The sequence below is a fragment of the Vulpes lagopus genome, chromosome 19 (assembly GCF_018345385.1).
Source record: "Vulpes lagopus strain Blue_001 chromosome 19, ASM1834538v1, whole genome shotgun sequence".
In the NCBI taxonomy this organism is placed as follows: Eukaryota; Metazoa; Chordata; class Mammalia; order Carnivora; family Canidae; genus Vulpes; species Vulpes lagopus.
The window spans coordinates 34,594,263-34,617,341 of record NC_054842.1 but is presented as its reverse complement, the minus strand read 5'-3'; positions in this window follow the sequence as shown (position 1 = coordinate 34,617,341).

Genomic DNA, 23,079 nt, shown 5'->3' with positions numbered 1-23,079 from the left:
GTTTTGTGTATGGATACCAATTGTTTGGCACCATTTATTGAGACTATTATTCTTTCTCCATTAAATTGACTTTGTACCTTTGTCAAAAACCCCTTGACTATATTTATATAGGCCTATTTTGGGGGTTCTTTCTTTAGTTCCATTGACCTATGTATCTGTCCTTTTGCCAACACCACAATAGTTTGGTTATCATAGTTCTACAGTTAAGTCTTAAAGTTATATAGTGTGAGTTCCTCAACTTGTTCTTTTTCAAAGTTATTTTGGTTAATCAGTTCCATTGTTTTTATACTTACATTTTTAAATCATCTTTGGAATATCTATATAAAAGCCTCCAGAGTTTTGATTGGAATTACATTGGAACTATTAACCAAATGGGAGAAATGGACATTTTAACAATATCACATCTTTCACATAAACATGGTATATCTCTTTATTTAGATCTTTTAAGAATGTTTTGTATTTTTTAGCATAAAGATCCTGCATATAACTGTTACATTTGTACATAAGTTTTGGGGTTTTTTTGTTTATTTGTTTGTTTGTTTGTTTGTTTTAGTTTTTGGTGCTATCATGAGTAGTAATTTTTTATTATAAATTCCAATTATTCACTGTTAATATATAGAAATATAATTGAGTTTTGCTTACTGACCTGTTTCCTGAAAAAATCTATTACAGTTTTAAGAAGTTGGGGTTTTTGTGGGGAGGAGGTAGGTATTTTGATATTTTTTACATAAGAAATCTTGGGATTCATGACTATGACACTTTTCTTTCTTTCCGGTTTGTATACTTTCATTTTTCCTTTATTAACTTACTGGCTGAGACTTATAGTACAGTGTAATATGAGTGGTGGGATAGGACATTTTTGATTTGTTCCTGATCTGAGAATGAAAATAGTAAGTTTTTCACCATTAAGTATGATTTTAGCGTAGGGTTTATGTAAGTGTCCTTTATCAAGTTATGTAAGTTTTCTTCATATCCAAGATTGGAGTCTTTATCATAAGTGATGTTTAATTTTGTTCAGTGCCTTTTCTGCATCTATTGAGATAATCACAATTTTTTTCTTTAGTTTGTTAATGTGGTAAATCAAATTTGCATTCCAGACATAAGCCCCACTTGGTTGTGATGTGTTTTCACTTTTATGAATTGCAATATTTTATTTATTAATATGTTGCATCTATTTTTCACGAGAGACCTTGGTCTCTAGTTTTCCTTTCTTGTAATATCTTTGTCTAGTGTTGGAATTAGGGTAATGTTGAACTCATAAAATGGATTAGGAAGTATTTCCTTCTCGTCTGTTTTCTGTATGACATTGTGTAAAAATGATATTATTTCATCCTCAACTATTTCATTGAATTTACTAGTGACACTATCTGGGCCACGAATTTTTTGTTAATTGTTTGTTGGAAGGCTCTTAACCGGCACTTTAATTTCTTTAATAAACAAGACTCTTTCATTGATCTATTTTTTTGATAACTTGTGTCTTTCAAGAATTTGACAATTTCAATGTTGAATGTATGAGCATAGGATTTTTCATAGTATTCCCTTGGTGTTGTGGGGTTTTTGTTTTTTATTTTTTAATGCCTGTGGGGTCTATAGTAATGTCCCCTCTTTAATTCCTGAAATCAATAATTTTTACCTTCTTTTTATTGGTCACATTAGCTAAAGATTTATCAATTTCATTGATATTTAATAAAGCAGCTTTGGTTTTGTTGATTTTTCCCTGTTCTTCTGTTTTCAAATTCATTGATTTATGCTCTTTGTTATTTCCTTCCTTCTGTTTGCTCTGAGTTGGTATTTAATCTTCCTTCTCCAGTTTAAGGTGGAAACTTAGATTAGTAGTTTGAGATTTTTATTCTTTTCTAATAAAAGCTTTTAATGACATAAAATTTCCTTTGAGTACTACTTTAGCTGCATTCCCTAAATTTTGTTAGGTTGTATTTTCATTTTCACTCAGTTCAAAATAAATGATTTATAGCAAAACCTAAACTACCAATTCTAACCCAAGAAGTAGGAAACTTAAATTGCAAAAAAGAGGATCATAAATTTGATAAGGAGTCTGCCAGAAGGACACCTAGGTGGCTCAGTAGTTAAGTGTATGTGTGGCTCAGGGTGTGATCCTGGAGTGCCTTTGGCTCAGGGTGTGATCCTGGAGTGCCAGGATCGAGTCCCATATCGGGCTCCTCACAGGGAGCCTGCTTCTCCCTCTGCTATGTCTCTACCTCTCTCTGTGTCTCTTATGAATAAATAAATAAAATCTTTAAAAAAAATCTGCCAGATAGTTTCAAAGCTGAGCTCTATCAAATTTTAACAATCGGATAATTTTAATATTAGGAAAATTATTCTGGACCATTTCAGAGGGGGGATATGCTTAAAATTCTTTTTGTAAGACGAGTATAACCTTAGCAAAAACCTTATGAAACTTTATAAAATGATAGAGGGAAAAAATAAACATACTAAAGACCATCTCCTTTATCTCAAGACAATTATAAAAATATTATATAAAATATTACCTATTGAAGTCCAGCAGTATATGAAAAGAATAATGTATTATGACCAAGTAGGATTTATTCTAGGAATACAAAAGTGGTTTTGTATCTGATATTTATGAATTTAATTGATTAATAAATAAAAGAAAAATAGTATGATAATTTTAGTAAGTTTCAAAATTTTAATAAATTTTAAAAATCAGGCAGTAAAAATTAGCTATTTCTTAAATTTTTTCTTTTTTTTTTAAGATCTTATTTATTTATTCATGAGACAGAGAGAGAGGCAGAGACACGGGCAGAGGGAGAAGCAGGCTCCATGCAGGGAGCCCGACGTGGGAATCGATCCTGCGTCTCCAGGATCACGCCCTGGGCCGAAGGCGGCACTAAACTGCTGAGCCACCCGGGCTGCCCAATTAGCAGCTATTTCTAATAAAAATTATGGCTAAAGCTAAGAATATAAGGAACTCTTTAAGGATAAAATTATTTAATAGAAATTAACACCAACATCACTCTTAAAGTGTTAACACTAAACCTTTTCCCATTAAAATGAATTCTGTCTTGGAAATTATAGTAAATTCAAAATGATGTATAAAGAAGATGTGGTATATATATGTACAATGGAATATTACTCAGCCATTAGAAATGATGAATACGGGCAGCCCCAGTGGCTCAGTGGTTTAGCGCTGCCTTCAGCCCAGGGCGGGATCCTGGAGACCCCGGATCGAATCCCACATCGGGCTCCCTGCATGGAGCCTCCTTCTCCCTCTGCCTGTGTCTCTGCCTCTCTCTCTGTCTCTCATGAATAAATAAATAAAATTAAAAAAAAAAAAAAAAGAAACAATGACTACCCACCATTTGCTTCGATGTGGGTGGAACTGGAGGGTATTATGCTGAGTGAAGTAAGTCAGTAGGAGAAGGACAACCATTTTATGGTTTCACTCATATGGGGAATTTAAAAAATAGTTAAAGGGATTATAGGGAAAAGGAGAGACAATGAGTGGGAAAAATCAGAGAGGGTGACAAAACATGAGAGACTCCTAACTTTGGCAGATGAACAAGGGGTAGTGGAAGGGGAGGTGGGTGGGGGATAGGGTGACTGGGTGATGGGCACTGAGGGCGGCACTTGATGGGATAAGCACTGGGTGTTATATTTTGGTAAATCGAACTCCAATAAAAATATACATATAACAAATAAATATTACAAAAATAAAAGCTACATTTGTTGATAATATTGCACATATAAAAAAGAGGTTAGTAAAAACTATTTTAGTAAATAATTTTTTACTGAAAAAGTATAGTCTTTTTTAATAAATAGTGCTGGCACAACTGGCAATCCATTTAGAAAAAAAAGGTGGACTTCTTTATAAAATATAAAACTATTAAATGGGTGAAAGACAAAAATGAAAAATAAAATTTAAAAATCTTGAAATATAAGAGATTCTATGTGTAACCTTGGTTTGGGCTACCATTTTAACCAAGACAGTAAACCCAGATAGATATGCTTAAATATTTACATTTATTTACATAAATACAAACTATATTAGTAGATAAACAGTGGATAGGAAAGTGCAAAAGGGGAAGAATCCTGTTTAAAAATGATCTAAGAAGGCAGCCCCGGGTGGTTCAGCAGTTTAGTGCCGCCTTCATCCCAGGGCCTGATCCTGGAGACCTTGGATCGGGTCCGGAGTCGGGCTCCCTGTATGGAGCCTGCTTCTCCCCCTGCCTGTGTCTCTGCCTCTCTCTCTGTCTCTCATGAATGAATAAATAAAATCTTTAAAAAAAAATGATCTAAGAAACTCTAATATGTTTATGTCTGAATATAATTATATATGCATACAGAAGTTCTGAAAAATATATATGCAGTTGTTCCATTGGTTATGTGGGGGATAGAGAGAAAGAACTTGGGAGTTGCAGATAATACAAAAGTAAAATATTACATAAAATGTGGTCATGATAAAAAATAGTACATAGGATTTGTTAAAGTTACATATTTGTATGTAAACGCATAAATATATGTATTAAGAGGTCAAGAAAATTTTGTTAATGTATACCTCAGAAATTTGGATTTCATGTGATTTTTTTCATCTTCTTTACACTTTTGTATGTTGCTCCATCTTTTCATCATGAACATGTATTATTAAATCAGAAACATAAAGCAGTTTCACTGTGAGAAATATAAACAAAGCAAAATGTACTCACCAATTCAAATGAATTTATCCTTAACTTTGAAATCCAAGTGAGAAGACAGAGTTGTGTTTCTGAATGTAGGGAAGACACACAGGACAGAGTGGGAGAAGGATTCAGAACAGTTCTGAGCTAAGAAAAAGACACACCTGGAAATGGACCTAGAAGCAGTGAAAAGCAGTTTTTGGTTTAGTCTTAGCCTTGGCATTGGGGTCCAAGCAAATGCTACAAGAAAACTGTTAGACTCTAAGTCCCAAATTAGACTTAAGTCAGTATTTCATTTCTCTATCTTCAACACTAGAAAAGCAAAGCCCAAACATCCCACTTCTGGGCTGAAGAACAAATTTTTTCAATTTACTCTTTAGTTTTTAGACAAAATGTGACTCAGGAGGAGAAACCAGAAGACAGAATATTTTCTCCACACTGGAGGAGGAAAGAAGGATTTAAACTAGTTTTCAACCTGTCACAGAATGAAATAACTGATTTCAGACTCTGTTTTTCCAGTAGAACCAGTGCCATCAGCGAGAAAGACTCTCTCTGTTCCCTAGAGAATGTGTTAAAGAAAAGTTCTGCAACCATTGTTGCATTGAGATGATTTTCAAAGAAATTCACAAGAAAGGAAAATTACAGCATTCTGTTCTCTAGGTGATAAAGACGGCATCCCTAGCCTGAACCCTGGCTTTGGAATCAGGTGCTCAGAAAGCATGATTTTTATCTGAAACCTATTTTTACTTATCAAGTTAACTTATGCAAGCCTTTCATTCTCTTTCTTAGTTTTTTTCATCTATAAAGAGGGAGTGCCTATGATAACATAATGTAGAAAAGAATACTTGATTTATATCAGACCATAATTCAAATGCAAGCATAATCATGAAAATGCTGATTTGAATAGGTGAAGTATACAAATGCCACAAACAAAGGAGCTTCAATAAATTTGGGTTTGTTTGTTGGTTTTTTGTTTTTTTTTTTTTTTTGTTTTTTTTTTTTTGGTCCTCCACAGCCATAATTATAAGCTACTTGTGATCACTGAGGAGGCCTGTCAGAGTAAATAGCAGAGATTTTAAAAGCAGAGTCTTTAGTCTTGAAAAACAAAACAACAACAACAAAAAAAACAGAATGTCAGAGTTCAGCTACTCCAGTGTGCTCATTGTAGTTGAGACAACTAAAAAGGTCTGAGTGGTGAAGTGAGTAGATCCAGGTAGTATAGCTTCTCAGTGATAGTTTTGGGACAAATATCCCCTTGACTCTCTACCTAGTGTCCTCACGATGAAAGAGGACTCACTCTTCAGTAAGAAGCATCCTTTTGCAAGATGCCAAATTATAAAAACTTTCTTGACCACTCCCAACTACTTCCCTATGCATGGAAATGACGTCTTTCATAATCCTGCTGTTCCCTGTATATTCCTTTAATAGTGTACCTTAAAGATTGTTGCTTTGATCTGTCTTTTCTACTAGTCTGATAGTTCTTTAAAGGCAGGAGCCATGATGTTTATTTTCTTCCTTCCTTCAACCCTTCTCTCCTTCTCCCTCTCCTCTCCCCTTACCTCCCTTCCCCTCCCCTCCCCTCCCTTCTCTTTATCTTTCTTTCATCTTTCCTTCTTCCAGATTACCTCATTCTTTGCTCTTAAAACCTTTCACGGATTGAATGAGACCCACCCACATTATGGCAGGTAATCTGCTTTACTCATTGTCTACTTATTTAAATGTTAATGACATCTAAGATATACTTTCACAGCAACATCTACGCTGGTGTTTGACCAAAAGCGTGGGCACCAGGACTAGCCAAACTGATAATAGAATTAACCATCACAAATGGTAATGAAAGAGAAAGAGATTGTAGTCAGAAAGTCAGATACTTGCATTAGTGTGTTTGGAGCTAGAATAGCATGACAGAGTGGAGTGATCATGGATGTGGATAACTAGGATGAAGGGGAGAAGGTCATCAGAGATGTGAAGGCAAAAAAACTGAGAGTTTAGCATAATGACTGGATTCATCTACTGAAACAATGAAGTCATCTAAGATCTTATCAGATGAGATAGAGAGGAAGACTTTGAGCCCAGCCTAAGTATTTTGTAATGATAGATAATAATCAGGAAGAAGAAAGATGACCAAGAGAGAAGAGAGAGGGCAATATAGTCAAAAGGCCTGAGCCTCAGTGAAGAGGATTTGAGCTGTCATCTCTACCACTGGGTGGCCTTAAGCAAATTACTTTATCCTTGTGTGCCTATGCTTTTTTTTTTTTAATCTAGCAAATATTCTAATCTTTTTTTAAATATTCTAATCTTTTTACATTCAAGGACTGTTGTAGGAATCAAGTATGGTGGTAAATGGAAAATCAGTTTGAAAAACTAAAAGGCTGCCTAAATGATTAGAGAGAAGATAGGATTTCTTGAGAATGATAATTATGAAGCACTAAAATATATCTCCAAACAGAGTTAAGGAATGCCTGGTTTTGATTCACAAGAATTGTAGGAGACTTCTGGATGACTCCTTGAATAATACTCACCTCCTGGCATTCATACTCCTATGTAGGACCCTCCCACATTTGGTAGGACTGACTTATAGGACACATATAAGTGATGGCATGTGACTTCCACTAGGCATAGCCAGTGGAAGCACTGGGGCTTTCACTTCTTGGATCACTTGTTCTGGCAGAAGCCAAATTCCATGTCATGAATCATGATAGCCCTAGGTAGGGACCTATGTGCAAGAAACCAAGGCCTCCTGCCAGTAGTCATGTGAGTGAGTCATACTAGAAGGAAATCTTTTCATACCAGTTAAGCTTTAAAAAGTGCAGCCTTAGCCAGTATCTTGACTGCAAGATAAGAAATCCGAGCCAGAAACACCCATCTAAGCTGCTCTTGAATTCCTGACCAACAGTAATTGTGAGTGAAAATGTTTATTGTTTTAAGCTACTAAAGCTTTAAAGTAATTTGTTATGTAGTGATAAATAAATAATATAAAAGGTATTTGTTTCAACTAATCTTAAGTTTCTTCTTTATTCATGCTTTCTACCTGTGTGTAGAAATGAAAGTAGATTTTTTTAAATGCATACTCATGGAAGTCAGGAGGCATTTCTTTGTTCTGAGGCAATGGGTGAGTCTCTTTTGCTCCTTAGATTTTTGTTTGCCCAGTTGTAAAATGAAAGGTGGTCCTAACATCCTCTTGGCCCTGTTTAGCAGCCAATTCTGTGAGCAACTTCTTGAATGAGATAGTTGGCTTACAAAATACATGATTTTACTATGATGATGATGCCAAATTAAAATTCAACAGACCAATTTCGTTGACTGAATTTTTACAAAACTATTTTTTAGAGGGAAAGCAGACTAGAGCAAAGCCAAGGAAATTTAGCTAGTGTGTAGGCATCATGTCCAGAAGCAGGAAAATTGCAAAGTCAAAACAAACAAACAAACAAGAAAACACCAAATCCCCTCTCCCTAAAAAACTCCAACCACCCCCCTAACAAACAAACAAACAAAAAACAAATAAAAAACCCGGAGACAATGTAGGCAATTCTAAATTCAATCTTTATAAGGAGGTTTTTCATGACATTCACCAAAAATGTGTTGCATACAGTTCTGCCTTAGTAATGTGTCTGGTTATATATTTATATGTTTCTGTTTCTTCTAGATTTGTTTTGCTTTATAAAAAAATATTACATTTTGCTAAATTAAATTTTTGGAGTTTCTTCTATGACTGTCTCTCCAATAACTAAATGATTTGGAAATTGAAAAATATATATATATAGTTGAGTAGGCTTCTCCAGTATTTTAGATACCTATAATCTTCATATAGTGATTTTTTCAAGCCATGATTAAAATCTCTCAACTTATTCCATTTTTTCCATTTTAAAAAGTAGGAGATTCAGTCATATTAAGAATAAATTGGCTTGATTATTTTTTTTTTAAGATTTTATTTATTCATTAGAATACACAGGAGAAAGAGAGGCAGAGACACAGGCGGAGGGAGAAGCAGGCTCCATGCAGGGAGCCTGACGTAGGACTGGATCCTGGGTCTCCAGGATCAGGCCCTGGGCTGAAGGCGGTGCTAAACCACTGAGCCACCAGGGCTGCCCTGGCTTGATTATTTTTATCCTCTGACCTAGGCTTCCAAACTTTCTCCCATTGGCTTTAACCTTCTGGGACATGCTTGTAGGCAAAACTGACCTGGTTAGGGTGACATCATTTAGCTAGTTGGTGTTCCTGAGAGTAGCAAGTCTATATCATGCTCTATTACACTTTCTTAGTTACAGCTTAGGTAGTTCTTCTTCTCCCAATGTATCTTTCCCTATTGTCCTTGTCACAGAATATGTGTAGTCATCATTAATCTGTACAATTTATCCCAAGCTTTGTCTCATTTGTTTTGAGAGTTGTGTAAGCCTGTGCTCTTGATAGTCATTTACTGACTATATCTTATGTATCTTATATGCCTCCTCTCTTTCCTTAGCACTGCCACCTCCAGACCTTCTACCTCCTGCTTACCAACCCACCACAGAACACACATTTCCTACTGCCTGGAGCCAATCAGTTTTCCTCAGGTTGCTGGGCCCTCCCCCTTGGCAGCTGCTGTGCAACCAGGCTAACCAAGGGCATGTCTGGTCTCTTGTCTCCTTCTACCACATCTAGACTTTAATGAGTTGTCATACAACAGGCATGGGAACTGGGCAAGTGAGCCAGGTTTCACAATCTAGAAGTCCCAGGTAGAGGGATGGGTGATGGATAGTAGTGATGAAATTTGACCAATAAGAAGCATGTGATGGCAGGGAGCCCACCAATAAAATTTCTTCTCATCTCACCCACCCTTCGACTGGGTCAGCCACAGCTACTGCCCTGGAGATGCCCTTGCAAGGTTACTTACTTATCTCTTCCAGGCCCCTTATGAGGCAGTGACCAGAAAACTCATGCATCAACTTGTCCTGTTTTTTATTTCTCCCTCCCTCACTTCTCTTTGTGTTCTCTTTGTCCTGGGATTTTTACCTCCAAGATAAAGATTTAGCTCTTAATATTGGCCTCAGACTCTGCTTTCTAGGGAACCTGGGCTAAAACACTGACTAGCTATTCCAGTATTGTCTTTTGTAATAACACATGTCTACTCCTTTCCTATATTTCTGCTCAAAACACACGTATAGACTTCGGGGAATCTGCCTGCCTATATAGATCTATATTAAACTTTTACCAGTTGTGTGTGTGTGTGTGTGTGTGTGTGTGTGTGTCTATCTATATATATACACAGACACACACAGAAGAAGATTTAATTTCCCTTTTATAGTTAGAGATAAATGAGCTGCTACACTGAACTTCTTGCTGGTTCTTGAATATTTCAGGCACATTCCCACCTTTATACTTGCTTTTCCTTCTGCCTGAACTATTGACCCAGATATATACATCCCTTTACCTCCTTCCAGTCTATGCTCAGTGAGTTTTCCCTGATCCTTATATTTAAAATTATAGCACCATCCCCTCTTCTACCAACTTCCTTTCTCCACTCTTGCTTTATTTTTCTGTATAGCTCATTGCCATCTAACATATGTTTTACACATTTACTTCATTTATCTTATCTAAGATAAGATACACTACTTATCATTTACCTCATTTATCCCCCAACTAGAGTATGGGCAACGCAATAGGGACACAGCTTTTTGTTTTGTTTTTGTTTTTGTTTTAGTGTATTTTCTTTGCTGCTCTATTTCCCAGTTCTTAGAACAGTGTCTGGCACATAAAAGTGCTTGATAAGTGTTTGTTAAATGGATGAATGAATTAATTGATATATTGATTGATAGTACATATTAAATAGCAAATGTATCCGCATTGACTCATTTAGTTCAATTTTAAGGAAGAACCAGAGAATGTGTATCTCTAAAAGATGTAAATTGAGTTTACATGGTGATTGAGTGCATACAGTGAAAACAATCAAATTCATAGGGAAAACCCAGACCTTTATCATTAAGCAGGCACTAAGAATCTACTGTGCACCTATTCCAGATGAGATCCTGGGGAGATACAAACGAATATAAGACACGGTTCTTCTCTTCACAAAGCTTATCATTTTGCTTAAGAAAATAGATGTCATGAAATAATTAAAGAACTTTAAATTATTAAATTATGTGAGGTTGACTTTAAGTGCATTTGCAGTTAAGGACTAAGAGAGTAAGAAGACGTTAGAACTCTTACCTCTGGCTTTTCCACTCGAGTGCCCACCTTTGACAATTGAGTTAGCTTTTTCCTAATCTCAGACTTCCCCTATAAGGTTGGGATAGTCTTCTAGAGATAACCAAAAGGACTAAATGATACAATGCAAGTAAATTGCTTAGCAGGCTGGAATTGTTCAATAAATATTTAGTTATAATGTTTCATGATTATCACACTTTTTAAGAAGCTACATTTAGATACTTCTATAGAGAAGGTAAGTCTTGAAGAATAAATAGGACTGGAGCCAAAAAGAGAAAGTAGAGGTGGAGGAAATGAGGAGAAAAACAAATGTAGAAACACGAGGCAGGAATGCATATTGTGTGTTGAAGGGAGCAATGTCCCCAAGTGAAGGAGTGGGGAAGAAAGTAGGGCAGGTGGAGATGTGTAGCCAGATTATATCCAAAAAACTTGGACTCTAAATATAGCTCTAATCACTGGGTTTTGAAGATCTTGGGAATAAAGAAAAGAGGGGGAGAGAATACAGGTAGAATAAAGGGAAAGAAAAAGGAAAGATGGAAAAAAGTTGAGAAGCAAAACTAAAGCCTGGCCATTGGCCAGAAATAGCCTTCTCATGTGTAATATTCTCTTAGAATTTATTTAAAGCATTAAGATGAGAGGACAGTTCAGAGCACTGGATTAATTCCCTTTTCTCTCTCTCCCTCTCTTTCTCTTGCCCTTTTATTAAGAAAATAAAAGAGACTTTGAAATATTAAGTGATAGTGGGATTAGAACCTTCTCCTGCCGGCCCCAGTCTTTCCTCCCCTATTAATTTCCACTTGATTAGAATTCTTTTTGAAGTATTTAAATATGGACAATAGGAAATAGAAGGGTGAGTTATTGAATATCAGTTAGACAGTATTAATATAATCACAGCTCCCATTTTTTATATAGACACTTCATCTATATGTATAGTTTCCATTAGGAATAAAGTAGACACCCCTCTCCCCTACCTCAAGTAATTATGAGTTTTTTTAAACTATAATGAAACTCTTAAAAGTTAATAGCTGATTTGTAAATCCTCAGCTTAAAAATTTTTAATTTAAAAAATAAGTTTTAGAACTCCAGAAAACTGAGAATTATTTTTTCTTGCTTTCTTTTTTTAAAAACATGAGAGATTTGCCTAACACTAAACTCTTTTTAAAATTTTTATTGAGGTGTAATCAACATACAATATTATATTAGTTTCAAGTGTACACTATAATGATTTGACATTTGCATGCATTGTGAAATGGTCACCACAGTAAGTCTACTTACCATTTGTTACCTTACAAATTTGATACAATTTTATTGATTATATTTCCGATGTTGTACATTATATTCCCATGACTTCTATATTTCACAACTGGAAGTTTGTACTTCTTAGTCCCATTTACCCATTTTGCCGTTTTGTCCCTCTTCCCCAAACTCTGTCTTGTGGCAACCACCAATTTGTTCTCTGTGTCAATGAGTCTGGGTTTTGTTTTACTGTTTATTTGGGGTTTTGGGGTAGATTCCACATATAAATGAAATCCTATGGTGTTTGTCTTTCTCTCAATGGCTTATTTCACTTAGTATAATACCCTCAAGGTCCATCCCTGTTGCCACAAATGGCAAGATACTCTTTTTATGGCTGAGTGATATTCTACTGCATATATATATGTACTACATCTTTATCCATTTGTCTGTTGATGAACAGTTAGGTTGTTTTCATATCTTGGCTATTGTAGATAATGCTGCAATGAACATAGGGGTGCATATATTTTTTCAAATCAGTGTTTTTGTTTTCTTTGGATGAATACCTAGTAGTGGAGTCCTGGATCATACAGTAGTGTTTTTTTTTTTGTGGAACCTTCATACTGTTTTCCATAGTGGCTACTCCAATTTACATTTCCACCAACGTGTACAAGAGTTCCATTTTGTCCACATCCTCACCAACACTTGTTATTTCTTGTCTTTTTGATACTAGCCATTTGGAGTAGTGGGAGGTGGTATCTCATTGTGGTTTTGATTTGTATTTCTCTGATGATTAGTGATGTTGAGCATCTTTTCATGTGCCCGATGGCCATCTATGTCTTCTTTGGAAAAAATGTCTATTCAGATCCACTGCCTATTTTTTAATTGGATTATTTTGTTTTATTGAATTGTATGAGTTCTTTATATATTAAGCTGTGTGAATTCTTTATATATTTTATATGTTAACCCATTATAGGATATATGACATGAAAATACCTTCTACCATTCAGTAGGTTGCCTTTTTGTTTTGTTGATAGTTTCTTCCACTGTACAGAAGCTTTTTTTTTTTTTTTTAATTTTATTTATTTATGATAGGCACACAGTGAGAGAGAGAGAGAGGCAGAGACATAGGCAGAGGGAGAAGCAGGCTCCATGCACCGGGAGCCCGACGTGGGATTCGATCCCGGGTCTCCAGGATCGCGCCCTGGGCCAAAGGCAGGCGCCAAACCGCTGCGCCACCCAGGGATCCCTGTACAGAAGCTTTTTAAGAAGAAAATTACAGGCCAGTATCTCTGATGAACACAGATGCAAAAAATTTTAACAAACTATTAGCATACCAAATTTAACAATACATTAAAAGGATCACATACCATGAACAATGGGATTTATTCCAGGGATGCAAGATAAGTTTAATACCTGTGAATCAATCAATGTGATATGCCACAGTAACAGAATGAGCTATAAAAATCATATGATCGTATCACAGAAAAGCATTTGACAAAATTCAACATCCATTTATGATAAAAACTATCAACAAAGTGGGGATAGAGGGAACATAGTCAGCATAGTAAAGGCCATATGTGACAAACCCATGGTATAGATCATATGCAACAGTGAAATGCCGAAAGCTTTTCCTCTAAAATCAGCAACAAGGCAAGGATGCCTACTCTCATTACTTTTATTCTATATAGCATTGAACTCCTAGCCATAACAATTAGGCAGGAAAAACAAATGAAAGGCATACAAATTGGAAAGGAAGAAGTAACACTGTCACTATTTGTAAATAACGTGACACTATATACAGAAAACCAAAAAGACTACAGGATCTAAGACTTCTATACAAAAAAGTTGCTGTGCTTCTATATGTTAATAATGAACTATCAGAAAGAAAAATCAAGGAAATGATCCCACTTAAAATTTCACTGAAAAAAAAATACCCAGAAATAAATTTAACCAAGGAGATAAAAGACCTGTGAAAGACAGTGAAAACTGTAAGACATAGATAAAAGAAATTAAAGAAAATACGAATAAATGGAAATATATCCTGTATAATACAGAATAGCAATCTAATATATACCTTTTGTATTGAAATAAAGGGACCAAAAATTAGTGAACATATTTTATATGTTTGATGCCTGTGCTTTTTGAGCAACAAAACAACAAAATGATAGTAAAATATAGGCAGTGTGCAATAATACTAGAGAATGCTTTAAATTAGAATCACCTGGAAAATTTCAGTCTTACACTTACCCTGTATGTGTGGAACTCAGTCAGTTGGATACTGTACTAAGCTCATTGCATAAAGTAAGCAAAATGACTTTTGAACTTTCCTCCTTCTCCAAAACCAGTAATCAGCATTCTGGCCACACTTGTGAAGGTCACATGCTTGATTTAATGCTCTGTTGTTGCCAATTGATACTCTTAATTTTTGAACAAGTGACTCCACATCTTCATTTTGCACAAGGCCCCACAAATTATGGGGTCCATGCAGGTCTACCTGGGGTCTACCCAGGTCTACCACTTGAGGGGCTGATTTTTCTGAAATGAGTTAAAGCTATAGATTTTTCTTTTCCTAATTCACCTGGGATTTCTTACATGCTGCCCTAGACTCCTGAATTTAAAATATATGGATCCTATTTTTAGACTCTATCCCCATGTTTTTTTTTCCCTTCAAGTGAGGCTATACATGACAGAACAGCACTCACTGTGATAATGCCAAAAACTCTCCCTTAGAATCCTGTTGTTCTTTTCTGTGAGTAGAAATCTCTAATTCTAGATGCCTGCTTGACTATTACCTACTGGCCACACCAGAAAAGAGGGTTTGAAAATCCTGCTGGATCTTTGTATAACTCAGGAGGGAGTGTTTGCAATTGCCAACAGTCAACACCATACACTGTTGTAAGACAAGTAAGCATGGTTGGCCTCCTGGGTGTGGCCATCAGCATCCTGAGAGCTGTAGCAAAAGGCCCTGGGATCCATCTCATCAAATCTTCAGAATAGATGAGGAAGTGGAAGTTTGGGAATAGGAAAGGAGTCACCCTAGGTTGATGTTGTTGATTTACAGACAAGGAGAACTGGAATTGGCTTCTAGGTCCCATCGAATTTCCTGTGTTTCCTTATCACCCATTTTGGAGCCTTAGATGTATAGAGAAAATCTGATATTCCTGGTAATGGGGAGTGGGTCGGAAACCAACAGTACTGAAGTAATGCTAGATCCAATGCTTTCTGTCCTGAGCAAGTATTCATGGAGATTCAAAATGGGACCTGGATGCTGGAATCATAGAAACATGTATGTTCACCTTCCTATGTAGCAGGCTCTAGGCATTACCTAGTCATGGAGACAGCCCATAATGGAATATTACAGTTAAATGGCTTCTCTCTGGAAGTCCATGGTCAAAAAGAGATCTTTTAATCCTGTAAGGCCCACATAAATCACACTTTGGCTTTAATGATGGCCCTGATTACCCAAGCCCTCACCACGGCAGGTTCCACCAGCATGTGGTATATGTAGCACATGGTCCAGACCTTGACTATAACACTGTTGAGTTGTTAATCCATTGTTGACCTGCCTGTGCTAATTTTTGCCCAAGCTTATATTGAGGTAAGCAACCAGTTCTTCCATGTCTTCTGAGTCTGAGCAAGTATTCTTGTTAACCAATTCATCCATAGAAATTCCGTGAAACAGTGGGTAAGAGAAGGGCATGAGTGAAAAACAGCCTGGGTCTACTGATGCTGCTCCCCATCTCACCCCCACCAAACACCTGTACACATGCACACTTGGAAGCAATTAGGTCCTGATACACAGAAGTCTTAGGTCTTACCTATGCTATATTCTCCTGGAGTCCAAAAGTGAGAGAGAAAAGGATAGAAGAATTCTAAGTGCGTTGTAACAACCCCCAGACCATTCCATTGCACCTGTTCTGGTTCTGCCTTAAGCAGGCAGGAAATCTCAGCTTCTGGCCACCCTGAGTAAAGCAAATTAATAAAATCCCTCCCATATCCCTGCTCCCTGTTGTCTCCAGGTTGCTTTAAGATAACCCATCTTTGGACTGAATTCATATTTTTTGTCTTTTAAATTGTGATTGCTGAAAGGGCCTGAACTTCTACATTTAAAACTGGAAATTCACTTTCATTGAATCCTAATTGAGAGAGAGGCCCCAAAGACAACAGACCACAGACAGGAAAATGAAAAAAGAAAAAGAAAATACATGAAAGAATGGCTGTAGATTTTTTTGTTTTGTTTTTGTAAAAGATTTTGAAAGCCAGAGAATAAGATACGGTAGAAAATTCTATGCAACAACCACACAGCTGGAGAAAAGGAAGGCACAAAATGGAATTGTTCCTTCTTTGGTTTTCTCAATACAAAATAGAAAAAAAAAACTTGAATGAGAAAAGCAGAATTTTCTCAAAACCTCTCATGATATAAAATCAGTTGGTGAGGAATATGACTAGCTTGGAGCTAGGGGAAAAAATGATTTCTGAAATGCATGTTTAGAGAGTTTTTTTTTTTAATGCAATAAAAATGGAAAAGAATTTGGGGGTGGGCAGGGGGAGGCCTTCCCACAAGAGCAGTGCTTCTGTCTTCAGGGTCTGGGCAAAGATGCCTTGCCCCATCCTTACAGTAGCCCATTACCAGGCCTCTCTCCTTCACATTATTCTCGAGCAACCTTATCAGACACAAGCATCGCCTCAGATGCTGTGACTGGAGTTAGAGCTCAATAGCACCTTGAACCATCAGAGCAATCTCAGCTTTTAAGAAAAGGTCTCCACAAGGAGATGCGTGAGAGAATTTGCCTGTGGCTATGCGCGTTCTTTAATAGTGAGCTTTCCTCTGCCAGCCCTCGCTGCAGAGCCTGTGGAGAGATGAGAAGTCGCTTTATTTATCACAGGGCTCTTCCAAGTGCCTGTTAGGCAATGATCATATTATTTATTACCAGGTGTGCAGTGCTGGTGGGGGCAGGGTGGGAAATGATTTCTTTAATGGGCCTTTGGCAGATGCAGGGCTTGGGAGATGGGGGGGGGGAAGGGGAGGAAGAGAGTGGGAGCTCTCTTGAAGGGGTTTGCTGTGCTTTTTAAAGGGGATGCATCATAGCCTGAATGGAAAAACATTATAGTAAATATATGTTATACAAGATTAATTATGTTAATTTAGGAGTAAAGTGGAAAAGAAATGTGTTCTTCAAGTATCTGCAGTCACCTCACCTAGATCTTGTGGAAAGTTTGAGACAGGCTTTTAACTTTTAGTATCTCTACTCTATCCTGCCGTCCCTCAATCCTACAAAAGCAGGACTCTTCTTGCTGGAGAACTGTCAGGGCCAGAGACTAATTTTCCAAAAGTCAAGAAGACCCAGATCTAGGGACATGATCAAGAATATCAGGCTCTCAAAGGCTCACTCTCTGGACAAGTTCTTAATTTAAGGCAATCAGCCAGTATATTTCCCTCCAATATATAAATAATAAACTAAACAGTAGAAACTTTGGAGTTTTGGAGAAAAAGGCTTTGTTAAAATCCCTTGAAAGTTGATCAGGCTCACTGAAGAACTCAGGTTAGGGGCTCTGGATCAGCAGACTTCCCTGGGCAGGGCAAGAGGAGGGTGGCAGGGTGGTGTTGAGTTCTGAGTGGAGCTGCCAGGGCAGTGTCTACTTCTGCTTATTCTATACTAGTTGTGTGGTCCTCTAGACACTGTTTTCTCCCAAAGGTCCACCTACTCCCAGTCCCTCAGCTGGAGAGAGGATAACTGAGTCAAGAAAGTTGTTATTGAAAATCCTATTACCCACCTTTAGCAGCTAAAGGCAATGGATTTCCTAAAGTGAGAGTCTTCCTCCCTCCATCTAGCCTCCCACCCCTACTGTGAGTGGTGCAGCTGGAAGAGATATGCACTGATCAGGATCAGGATCAGCTGATCCAAAATACCGATGCCCAACTACAGTGACTTGGAAAAGGAGCAAGTCTGTCATATGAAGTTTGAAGGTTGGCATCTAGGACTGTTGTTGCTAGTGTTCTGCAATCCTTAGAGCACTAAGGATAGAGGTTTCTATCCTGCAGGATTGCCTCATGATTGCAGAATTATCACTGTATCTCTGTATGGCAAATACATCAGAGTAACAGGGAGGAAGCAAGAAGAAGGAAGAAGGAGAAGGAATAAAGGGAAATGGAGAAGAGGGAAGAAAAAGGTTAATGGGTGAAGAGGCTCATATAGAAAGGTATATGCCCACCAAGTCAGTCCCCCCTTTGAGGCTCTTACCAGAAGCACACTACTCAGAAATTCCTGTCCTAAGGGAGTCTTCCCTAATTAACTTCAGCTTATATATGGCACTTACCAGAACATCATTTGGCTACACCTGTTCATTAAGGGACTTGGAAATCTTTTTGGCTTGGTTTGGTTTTTAAGCCAGGCACAGCCTCAGTCCCAACAAAATCATGCTGCTGTTCAGTTAGAAGGCAAGCATGGATATTAGGTAACAATGAACCACTGGCCATAAAACAGAGATCCTAGACCTGAGGGACAAACCTAGGCCCGTGTAATCTGGAAAGTAAAGGCTCCTGGATAGATGAGGATCATCTCTTCTGGGAGATCTAGAACATCTTTGGCTACCCCAGGACTAAGATCCCAGAGGCAGGTCCCCCATGGGTGAGGCTAGAGCTCCATGACAGATAAAAAAAACCTCAGTCCTTCTTGACACCAAGTCAGGCCATTAGGACCCTACCTTGCCCTCTCTGTGATAAGTCTAATGGAACTTGCCCAGCCTTTCCCCCACATTGTTATCCTGGCATAGACCATCTGGCCACTGTAGGGCTTGCTCTTGCTATACCAGCCAGGCTCATGCTATGTGACCCTATTTCCAGAAACAAGTTATCTTGAAAGCCTACCTTTAGGAAAATTATCCTCCTGGCTGTCTTTCAGCTATTTCCACCTAAGTCTCAGGTCTATCTTTGCTATATACCTATCTAGCTCTAGTAGTTTCCTAGATTTCATGGTCTTGTGGGACTTGCTACTGTTTACATTCTGTCCTGAAATCCAGGTTCCAGAGTTATATCGCTAACCTTGTTTTCTGTGTCTGAATCCTCACCTTGTACCTGAGGGCCCTAATCTTGTTCCATGATGCCTGGTCTATTCATTCGTTCATTCATTCATTCATTCATTCATGAGAGACACACACAGAAAGAGGCAGAGACATAGGCAGAGAGAGAAGCAGGCTCCCTGCAAGTAGCCTGATGTGGGACTTGATCCCAGGCCCTGAGATCACGCCCAGAGCCAATGGCAGATGCTTAACCACTGACCCACCCAGTCATCCTGGTGCCTGGTCTTTGAGCCTTTTTTCCCCAGCGCCTAACCCCTGCCCTAATCCAGTCCTATTCAGTCCCTGGGGTGGGGGCTATCCAACATCAAAACATGAATATCTGTGCTCTTTCTTACTGCTTCTCCAGACTCTAAATACCACACCTTCCCAATGGCACCACTTGGAATTCCCTGATGTATGTCCTAGCTTGGGTAGTTACTGCTACCTGCCTTTAGACTCCCTTAATGCCACACTCTAGTCAAATGCATTTTATTTTACTAAGGGACTCTTTCTGTTTGGCCCATCATGATATGTCTAAGAGCTCTCTAGGACCTGGCTCATTCTAGCCTGGTGACTGACTTCTGATAAAGAATCAGATTCTGCTGGTAAGGGTTTGATGATCCCCTGAGATAGGGCAGTGGCTGCTCATACAAGCCATTTTTGGCTATACCCACTTCCAACCAGCTGTTCATATCCTGGCACCACCAAGTGCCTGTAAAGTCCTGTTAATTATGGGCCCTTTCTACCAACAGATCCTCCAGTATTTAGTTTGTAGTGTTCTGGACCATCCTCATCAGGAAAGGGGCTGTTGGCTTTGGGCTCCTCAGAAGGGTTCAGTTCTGATCTGGTGAGCACCTTCTCAGAAGAATATTAGGTAAGAACCAAAAAGTAATAAATGGCCAAAAACTGATATATATAAACATGTATATGAAAAATGCTAAAAAATCAGCATTGTGTATAAAAACTTTGCATTTCTATCAATAATAATAGAAGTTATTTTCCTTCAGGCCCATCATCCTTATATTATAAACTGAAAAAAAAAGTCTCCACCACATCTGAGATCTTGTATGATTATACCTGACTTAAGCTCTCTATAAGAAGTTAATACTTTAGACAAGTCTTTGAACTTGAAATATCCAAATTGTGCCGTTATATCTGTTTCATTGTTCACTAAATTTCCTGAGGAGACCAAGATTCTCTATTGGCTGACAAAGCAGATAACATAGAATTGAGGATTAACTTGTCAAACACAGAAATCTGGAAAATGCTGAGAAAACTTAAGTATCAAATAACATTGTTATCTTCATGTAAAATTAGTTATTAAGCACTTACTTAAATATAATACCTTGCACATGTGTGATACTTTACACGACTCTTTTCTGGCCATTGTATTATTTGATTCTTAGCATAACCCTAAAACACAGATCAGTCACATTAGTTCTATCTCCCTCTCAGTGGAGGAAGCTGAGACTTCAGGAGGTTATGAGTTACATGTTCAAAGTTGGGAATCAGCAGAAGTTAGGGACCAAACTGTGGGGAGGTACAGAGGGAGTGTGTTCAGGAAACTCCAGGCCTCCCCTTAACTCTGGCCTGTCTCTTTAGGCTTCTATGGAATCTGGGGAAACATGAGAAAGCTCACCAATGTGGTCAAGATTTAGAACTCTCATCTTTAAAAAAAAAAAATTAAATTTGCCAACATATAGTATAACACCCAGTGCTCATTTCATCATGTGCTCTCCTTAGTGCCCATCACCCAGTTACCCCTCCCCCCACCCACCTCCCCTTCTGCAACCCTTTGTTTCCCAGAGTTAGGAGTCTCTCATAGTTTGTCTTCCTCTCTAATTTTTCCCCACTCAGTTTCCCCCCTTATAGTCCCTTTCACTATTTCTTATATTCCACATATGAGTGAAACCATATGATAATTGTCTTTCCCTGATTGACTATTATCTTAACTCACTTCCTCATTTGTGCTTTCAGATCATGAGGTGTACAAATTCCAAAGGTGACCATCCTGTTTCCATTGGTGACCACAGTTTTCAGATTTATGTGGTAACTGCTAAGATCTAACTGGTGTGACCCCAATGTTCTCTTTCTACTCTGAAAACATTCAATAAGGATTCAGCAATGTGGACCCCACAATTATTCTTCGCCTGTGACTTAAGAATGATATAATATATGTTTTTAAAGATTTTATTTATTTATTTGAGAGAAAGAGAGAGATAGCACAAGCCGAAAGAGAGGCAGAGGGAGAGAAAGAAACAGACTTCTTACTGAATGGGGAGCCCAATGTGGGGCTTGATCCCAGGACCCTTAAAATCATGACCTGAGCTAAAGGCAGATGCTTAACCAACTGAGCCACCCAGGCACCCAAGAATGATATATTCTAATTCACAGTTGAGGATACAGAATATCAGTGATTTGGGAAAACCTCTAGCACCTCCTTAAATTGCCTTCATTTTTTTCAGCTTTTGTTTATTTTTTTGTTGAAGGCTAATTAACGTGTTAGTTTCAGGAGTACAACATAGTGATTTGATAGTTATATACATTAGAAAATGATCACTAGTATACATTGTTTCCGTCTTTCACCATAGAAACATATTACAATATTATTGACTACATTCCTTGTGCTGTATATTACCTCCCTATTACTGTTTATTTCCAATTGGAATATTGTACTTTTTAATATCCTTCACCTGTTTCATTCATCCCCTCATACTCCTCCCCTGGACAACCAGAAGTTTGCTCTCTGTATCTATGAGTCTGTTTTTGTTTTGTTTTTTTTTCTCCTTATCTATAATTATTTATTTTTTATTAAAGTATAATTAACACCTCATGTGAGTTTCAGGTGCATAACATTGATTCAACAATTCCATACATTACTCAGTACTCACCACGAATAACTAGTCACCCATCTGTTACCAAAGGATGTTATTATAATATTCTTGACTATCTCTTCAATTGCTTTCTGATGAAAGTGGTCCCTACATAGCTTGAGCATTATGATATAAAGGTAGAAAACTATGAACAGAAAGACAGCTTCTTGTATTTTGATATGTCTCTTCTTTGACAAATGTTCAAGATGTTCAGGTGTTGAAATGTGCATTTTCATACAGTGGGCCTTGAAAATGGAACCCCATGATTCCAGTGAACAAGGAGAGTCTCGGTGGTTGCTGCCCAAGAATATGAGCCCTCAAAATACCCACTCTTGGTAGGTAAGAGGGTAGAAATCTTGAGAGAGGGCTGTTTGCCTTCATAGCATCGGCTCAGTCAGGGGCCAAGCTATAGCTATAAGAAAAGTATTGTAATCCCAGGACCAGTCCCAAGAATGCATGTTACTACAGCTTAGTTGAGGACCCTAAATTGGAATGGTGATTCTGTCCTGTTAGAATCCATCCTGGCACAGTTTACTAGTCAGCGATCACAGGCTATGGGTGTATCCAAGCTTAGTGCCTGTCACAGCTCTTCCTCTCCCAGGGTTGAGGGCTGCCATAAAAATACCCTCTGCTTGCTCCCTGTCCTTTAGCTGCACCCCTTCCCATGGTGGATTAAATAATTTGTTTTCCCTTCAGTTTCACCTCAGACGCAGTCTCTCAGGTTACCACTGGCTCCATTTCTACAGCAAGAAGCAGGTAATCCCAGCCCAGACCTGGTCCCCAGAGTTCAAGACCCCAGCCTCCTGGACTGAAGTAGGAGTTTAAGCTAAGTAGAGTTTCAAAGCAGGCAACCCAAGTCAAAAACTAATATTGGGAAGTGAAGGAAGTCTCAGAAAAAGGCAGATTAGGTAAACTGGAAATCAATGTCAGGAGGCCCAGAATGAATGCAGGTGGCAGTGGACATTCTAGCATCAGGTGGGTATGGCACAGCTGACAGTGCAATGACAAGAGCCACAGGCTCTCAGAGGGAATCACTGGTAGCATGTTGAGAGCTGGCTGGATCCAGCTGTAGGCTA